This window comes from Idiotropiscis lumnitzeri, unplaced genomic scaffold, assembly GCF_059441095.1.
Source record: "Idiotropiscis lumnitzeri isolate Australia: NSW breed Sydney's pygmy pipehorse unplaced genomic scaffold, RoL_Ilum_1.0 HiC_scaffold_58, whole genome shotgun sequence".
Taxonomy (NCBI): Eukaryota; Metazoa; Chordata; class Actinopteri; order Syngnathiformes; family Syngnathidae; genus Idiotropiscis; species Idiotropiscis lumnitzeri.
In genome coordinates, this window is record NW_028283596.1 from 709,795 (window position 1) to 718,126 (window position 8,332).

Sequence of the window (8,332 nt, forward strand, 5' to 3'; positions counted from 1 at the left end):
TCATTCATAACTGACAGCTTCGCGCTCCGTTCGTGCCCGGGCGGAAGAGGTGTTCCAATTCGGCTTTACTGTGACACACGCCCGCCCTCCTGCCCCGGAGCTTCCATTCGGTTAAACTTAGGGGCCTCTTGGCACCGCCCGTGCCCGGGGAAGGTGCTCCTCTTCGGCTTACTGTGACGCGAGCATGCCCGCCTCCTCCGGAGCTTCCATTCGGTTAAACTTAGGGGCCGCTTGGAACCGCCCGTGCCCGGGGAAGGTGCTCCTCTTTGGCTTACTGTGACGCGAGCATGCCCTCCTCCTCCGGAGCTTCCATTCGGTTAAACTTAGGGGCCGCTTGGCACCGCCCGTGCCCGGGGAAGGTGCTCCTCTACGGCTTAACTGCCACGCACGCCGGCCGGAGCTCTGGTACGGTCCGAACCGCGCGAAACGTCGCCACCGATCGTGTCCGGGGGAACGTGCTCTTCTTCGTCCACTCTCCTCTTCGCCCACGCTCTTCTTCGGCGCACGCCGGCCGTCTAACCGCTCCAGCGCCCGTCGTGCCGCTCGGCGAAACTACAATGCCCCCGAATATTTTTTTATACCCGCGAAGCACTGAACCCGCGAAAGGTGAACCGCGAAGTAGCGAGGGTTCACTGTATGTATAAGACCAAGACCTACAAAAAAGTCTCTCGGAGCAATGAGCTAGGTTTTACAGGAAGTCGGCCATTTTGAATTTACTTAAAAGGGGCGCGTCACCACAATGGACTTTGTGTAGAAATTATTATTGGGGCCCGAGCAGCGACCGCGGCGAGGTCCCTATTGTTTATGTAGAAATTATTATTAGGGCCCGAGCAGCGACCGCTACGAGGTCCCCATTGTTTTTGTGGAAATTATTATTATTTTTATTATTATTATTATTAGGGCCCGAGCAGTGACCGCTGCGAGGTCCCTATTGTTTTTCTAGAAATTGTTATTAGGGCCCAAGCTGCGACGGCTGCGAGGTCCCTACTGTTTTTGTAGAAAATATTATTACTTTTATTATTATTATTATTATTATTATTATTAGGGCCTGAGCAGCGACCGCTGCGAAGTCCCTATTGTTTTTGTAGAAATTATTATTATTATTATTTTTCCGATTGTTCGATTGCATTTTTGACCCCCGAAACATGCACAAAAATTCACCAAACTTGGCAGTCTCATCGGGCATGGCGAAAAATTTGATATTTTAACGTCTAATATGAACAGGAAGTGAGTTATGAATTTTTGAAAGTCCGACTTTTGCCCTTTTTTGCATGTTTACAGGGGTCATTCTTTTGCACCCTGATCCTAAAGGCTTCATCTGATTGCCTTAAAATTCTGTCTGTAGCATCTTAAGACCTGGGACAAACACTGGGGCTAAAATTTTTTGTTTCCGAAATACTATATGACGGGGGCGGGGCTTCGAAGTTTTCACTTAAGATTTCCTTCGCCGCAATGGACAAAATGCTTAATAACTCTCTTGCACATGCTGCTAAAAATCCAAAACTTCACATGTACATAAAGAGTCGGTACCTGAAGACATCTATATGTTTATATTCAGTTATACACCTTGCGCCAATCAATATCATTTTTTACATTTTGACGTACTGCACGGTGCCCTTTTAACGAATCCGATTGAAAATTGGCTAGAAAAGACTCAAGACATTGATCTTACTCTATCCCTATTTTTGTGACTTTCCTTCGAAGGGCGTGGCTATTACGGTGCCGCAGAGTCTGATTATTCTCCGTGGCAACAAAAGTTCCTGCAAAATGATTCAGATGATCCATCTTCTCGAAATTTTTCACATTTGAGGATATTCAGGCCCTGAAGACGGCTGCCAACTTATTTTTGATCGCAGTGGTAGCGCCACCAACTGGTTAAAACAAATACAAATTATTTTCGTTGATGTTTTTCTCCGGGCAGGTTAACAAAATCTACCTTATATTTGCTCGGATGAGTGTTTAGGCCTTGAGGATGTCACAATACGAAAGTCTTTCGCCTTCTTCAGAGTGTCACATGATGGTGTCTTGTGGCCCGTCTTTATCAGCTGATGTTCCATGAGGGCGTGACTTACCTGTCACAAGAATGAAGGCAAGTCACGCCCCCCGCTGTCCGTTAACTCCGCCAAGATGCTGCTCCAGGTGGTAGAGAGGATGAAGGCTCCCTTGTCTCTGTTCATGGTTTTTATGCCTCGCTTGCAGATCTCAATGGCCTCTCTGATCCAGCGCTGTTGTTTGTTCTCTTCGGTGCCGATGACCCTGCCCTTCTCCCGGTCCATGATGTGGTTTTCCCTTTTGCAGTGGTCAGTGATTGCTGATTTGTAATGTTCATGTTGTGCTTGTTCTTTTACTGCTCCGATTTTTCATTTTTTTGACAGGTAAGTCACACCCTCATGGAACATCAGCTGATAAAGACGGGTCTCAAGACACCATCATGCGACACTCTGAAGAAGGCGAAAGACTCGCCGAAACATGTCAGGTAAAAAATTTTACCGAAAACATAATTGTCTGCTTTTAATGAATCTGTCAAATATCAATAATAAGAAGACAAAATGAACCTAATACAAATAAATGAATGCTTAATAACTCCCCTGCACATGCTCCTAAAAATCCAAACATTCACCTGTAAATAAAATGTCCCGACCTGAAGACATCTTAATGTTATTATTTTGTTATACACACAGCGCCGCCAAGTGGAATCAAAAATTTGTTTTTATTTTAATTTTCACGTACTGCACGGTGCCCTTTTGACGAATCCGACTGAAAATTAGTCAGAAAAGACTCAAGACAATGATCTTACTCTCTGCCGAGTTTTGTGACGTTTTGGCAAAAGGCGTGGCAATTACGGTGCTGAAAAGTCCGATTGTACTTTGTGGCAACAAAAGCTCCGGCAACATGACTCAGATGATCCTATCTTCTCGAAGTTGTACACATTTGAGGATACTTCAGCCCTGAAGACATCTACCAACTTATTTTTCATCGTAGTAGTAGCGCCACCAACTGGTAAAAGCTAATACAAGTTATTTTCTTGGATGTTTTTCTCCGTGCAACTCAACAAGGTCGCCCTCATATATGCTCGGAGGACTGTTTCGGCCATGAGGATGTCACAATACGAAATTCATCCTTTTTCGTGAAAAGTTGTGGGAGTGGCATTGCACTTTTTGGCAATAAAACAACGCTGATTATGAGGTTCTAAATATGAACGACAACTCGTGAAACTTGACACACACATCAGGCAGAGCAAATTTATCAATATTTTATACGTTAGTTGTGCAGCTTTTTTGAAATGGCTCGCCATGGCCCTCGAGAAATGTTCAAAAAAGCAGCCCTGGTTGAGTGTTTCACCTCGCTTTTTGTAAATTTTATGGAGTACAGTGAACCCTCGGTTATCGCGGTTAATGGGGACCGAGACCACCCGCGGAAACTGAAAATCCGCGAAGTAGCGGCGCACCTTCAAAAATGCTTAAAAGAAAATACAATATATATATAATAAATATATATATATATATATATATATATATATATATGTATATATATTTATATATATATGTATATATATATATATGTATATATATATATATGTATATATATATACGGGGAGAGAGAGAGAGAGAGAGAGTGAAATTCATGTTATAACAAAAAAAACAAATTATTATTAAAACGTATTATTTTTTTATTCCCCAGCCATTCTTTTTGTATTTATTTAATTACTCCGACTTTTACCTGCTGGTACGCCGTCCGGTGTTCCCTGTGAAATGAAAGGTGGCATTCTTTATTTATTTATTTATTTATTCATTTATTCATTCATAACTGACAGCTTCGCGCTCCGTTCGTGCCCGGGCGGAAGAGGTGTTCCAATTCGGCTTAACTGTGACACACGCCCGCCCTCCTCCCCCGGAGCTTCCATTCGGTTAAACTTAGGGGCCGCTTGGCACCGCCCGTGCCCGGGGAAGGTGCTCCTCTTCGGCTTACTGTGACGCGAGCATGCCCGCCTCCTCCGGAGCTTCAATTCGGTTAAACTTAGGGGCCGCTTGGAACCGCCCGTGCCCGGCGAAGGTGCTCCTCTTCGGCTTACTGTGACGCGAGCATGCCCTCCTCCTCCAGAGCTTCCATTCGGTTAAACTTAGGGGCCGCTTGGCACCGCCCGTGCCCGGGGACGGTGCTCCTCTACGGCTTAACTGCCACGCACGCCGGCCGGAGCCCTGGTACGGTCCGAACCGCGCGAAACGTCGCCACCGATCGTGTCCGGGGGAACGTGCTCTTCTTCGTCCACTCTCCTCTTCGCCCACGCTCTTCTTCGGCGCACGCCGGCCGTCTAACCGCTCCAGCGCCCGTCGTGCCGCTCGGCGAAACTACAATGCCCCCGAATATTTTTTAGACCCGCGAAGAACTGAACCCGCGAAAGGTGAACCGCGAAGTAGCGAGGGTTCACTGTATGTATAAGACCAAGACCTACAAAAAAGTCTCTTGGAGCAATGAGCTAGGTTTTACAGGAAGTCGGCCATTTTGAATTTACTTAAAAGGGGCGGGTCACCACAATGGACTTTGTGTAGAAATTATTATTGGGGCCCGAGCAGCGACCGCGGCGAGGTCCCTATTGTTTATGTAGAAATTATTATTAGGGCCCGAGCAGCAACCGCTACGAGGTCCCCATTGTTTTTGTGGAAATTATTATTATTATTATTATTAGGGCCCGAGCAGTGACCGCTGCGAGGTCCCTATCGTTTTTCTAGAAATTGTTATTAGGGCCCGAGCTGCGACGGCTGCGAAGTCCCTAATGTTTTTGTAGAAAATATTATTACTTTTATTATTATTATTATTATTATTATTAGGGCCTGAGCAGCGACCGCTGCGAAGTCGCTATTGTTTTTGTTGAAATTATTATTATTATTATTTTTCCGATTGTTCGATCGCATTTTTGACCCCCGAAACATGCACAAAAACTCACCAAACTTGGCAGTCTCATCGGGCATGGCGAAAAATTTGATATTTTAACGTCTAATATGAACAGGAAGTGAGTTATGAATTTTTGAAAGTCCGACTTTTGCCCTTTTTTGCATGTTTACAGGGGTCATTCTTTTGCACCCTGATCCTAAAGGCTTCATCTGATTGCCTTAAAATTCTGTCTGTAGCATCTTAAGACCTGGGACAAACACTGGGGCTAAAATCTTTTGTTTCCGAAATACTATATGACGGGGGCGGGGCTTCAAAGTTTTCACTTAAGATTTCCTTCGCCGCAATGGACAAAATGCTTAATAACTCTCATGCACATGCTGCTAAAAATCCAAAACTTCACATGTACATAAAGAGTCGGTACCTGAAGACATCTATATGTTTATATTCTGTTATACACCTTGCGCCAATCAATATCATTTTTTACATTTTGACGTACTGCACGGTGCCCTTTTAACGAATCCGATTGAAAATTGGCTAGAAAAGACTCAAGACATTGATCTTACGCTATCCCTATTTTTGTGACTTTCCTTCGAAGGGCGTGGCTATTGCGGTGCCGCAGAGTCTGATTATTCTCCGTGGCAACAAAAGTTCCTGCAAAATGATTCAGATGATCCATCTTCTCGAAATTTTTCACATTTGAGGATATTCAGGCCCTGAAGACGGCTGCCAACTTATTTTTGATCGCAGTGGTAGCGCCACCAACTGGTTAAAACAAATACAAATTATTTTCGTTGATGTTTTTCTCCGGGCAGGTTCACAAAATCTACCTTATATTTGCTCGGATGAGTGTTTAGGCCTTGAGGATGTCACAATACGAAAGTCTTTCGCCTTCTTCAGAGTGTCACATGATGGTGTATTGTGACCCGTCTTTATCAGCTGATGTTCAATGAGGGCGTGACTTACCTGTCACAAGAATGAAGGCAAGTCACACCCCCCGCTGTCCGTTCACTCCGCCAAGATGCTGCTCCAGGTGGTCGAGAGGATAAAGGCTCCCTTGTCTCTGTTCATGGTTTTTATGCCTCGCTTGCAGATCTCAATGGCCTCTCTGATCCAGCGCTGTTGTTTGTTCTCTTCGGTGCGGATGACCCTGCCCTTCTCCCGGTCCATGATGTGGTTTTCCCTTTTGCAGTGGTCAGTGATTGCTGATTTGTAATGTTCATGTTGTGCTTATTCTTTTACTGCTCTGATTTTTAATTTTTTTGACAGGTAAGTCACACCCTCATGGAACATCAGCTGATAAAGACGGGTCTCAAGACACCATCATGCGACACTCTGAAGAAGGCGAAAGACTCGCCGAAACATGTCAGGTAAAAAATTTACCTAAAACATAATTGTCTGCTTTTAATGAATCAGTCAAATATCAATAATAAGAAGACAAAATGAACCTAATACAAATAAATGAATGCTTAATAACTCCCCTGCACATGCTCCTAAAAATCCAAACCTTCACCTGTAAATAAAATGTCCCGACCTGAAGACATCTTAAGAAAATACAATATATATATAATAAATATATATATATATATATATATATATATATGTATATATATATATATGTATATATATATATATGTATATATATATACGGGGAGAGAGAGAGAGAGAGAGAGTGAAATTCATGTTATAACAAAAAAAACAAATTATTATTAAAACGTATTATTTTTTTATTCCCCAGCCATTCTTTTTGTATTTATTTAATTACTCCGACTTTTACCTGCTGGTACGCCGTCCGGTGTTCCCTGTGAAATGAAAGGTGGCATTCTTTATTTATTTATTTATTTATTCATTTATTCATTCATAACTGACAGCTTCGCGCTCCGTTCGTGCCCGGGCGGAAGAGGTGTTCCAATTCGGCTTAACTGTGACACACGCCCGCCCTCCTCCCCCGGAGCTTCCATTCGGTTAAACTTAGGGGCCGCTTGGCACCGCCCGTGCCCGGGGAAGGTGCTCCTCTTCGGCTTACTGTGACGCGAGCATGCCCGCCTCCTCCGGAGCTTCAATTCGGTTAAACTTAGGGGCCGCTTGGAACCGCCCGTGCCCGGCGAAGGTGCTCCTCTTCGGCTTACTGTGACGCGAGCATGCCCTCCTCCTCCAGAGCTTCCATTCGGTTAAACTTAGGGGCCGCTTGGCACCGCCCGTGCCCGGGGACGGTGCTCCTCTACGGCTTAACTGCCACGCACGCCGGCCGGAGCCCTGGTACGGTCCGAACCGCGCGAAACGTCGCCACCGATCGTGTCCGGGGGAACGTGCTCTTCTTCGTCCACTCTCCTCTTCGCCCACGCTCTTCTTCGGCGCACGCCGGCCGTCTAACCGCTCCAGCGCCCGTCGTGCCGCTCGGCGAAACTACAATGCCCCCGAATATTTTTTAGACCCGCGAAGAACTGAACCCGCGAAAGGTGAACCGCGAAGTAGCGAGGGTTCACTGTATGTATAAGACCAAGACCTACAAAAAAGTCTCTTGGAGCAATGAGCTAGGTTTTACAGGAAGTCGGCCATTTTGAATTTACTTAAAAGGGGCGGGTCACCACAATGGACTTTGTGTAGAAATTATTATTGGGGCCCGAGCAGCGACCGCGGCGAGGTCCCTATTGTTTATGTAGAAATTATTATTAGGGCCCGAGCAGCAACCGCTACGAGGTCCCCATTGTTTTTGTGGAAATTATTATTATTATTATTATTAGGGCCCGAGCAGTGACCGCTGCGAGGTCCCTATCGTTTTTCTAGAAATTGTTATTAGGGCCCGAGCTGCGACGGCTGCGAAGTCCCTAATGTTTTTGTAGAAAATATTATTACTTTTATTATTATTATTATTATTATTATTAGGGCCTGAGCAGCGACCGCTGCGAAGTCGCTATTGTTTTTGTTGAAATTATTATTATTATTATTTTTCCGATTGTTCGATCGCATTTTTGACCCCCGAAACATGCACAAAAACTCACCAAACTTGGCAGTCTCATCGGGCATGGCGAAAAATTTGATATTTTAACGTCTAATATGAACAGGAAGTGAGTTATGAATTTTTGAAAGTCCGACTTTTGCCCTTTTTTGCATGTTTACAGGGGTCATTCTTTTGCACCCTGATCCTAAAGGCTTCATCTGATTGCCTTAAAATTCTGTCTGTAGCATCTTAAGACCTGGGACAAACACTGGGGCTAAAATCTTTTGTTTCCGAAATACTATATGACGGGGGCGGGGCTTCAAAGTTTTCACTTAAGATTTCCTTCGCCGCAATGGACAAAATGCTTAATAACTCTCATGCACATGCTGCTAAAAATCCAAAACTTCACATGTACATAAAGAGTCGGTACCTGAAGACATCTATATGTTTATATTCTGTTATACACCTTGCGCCAATCAATATCATTTTTTACATTTTGAC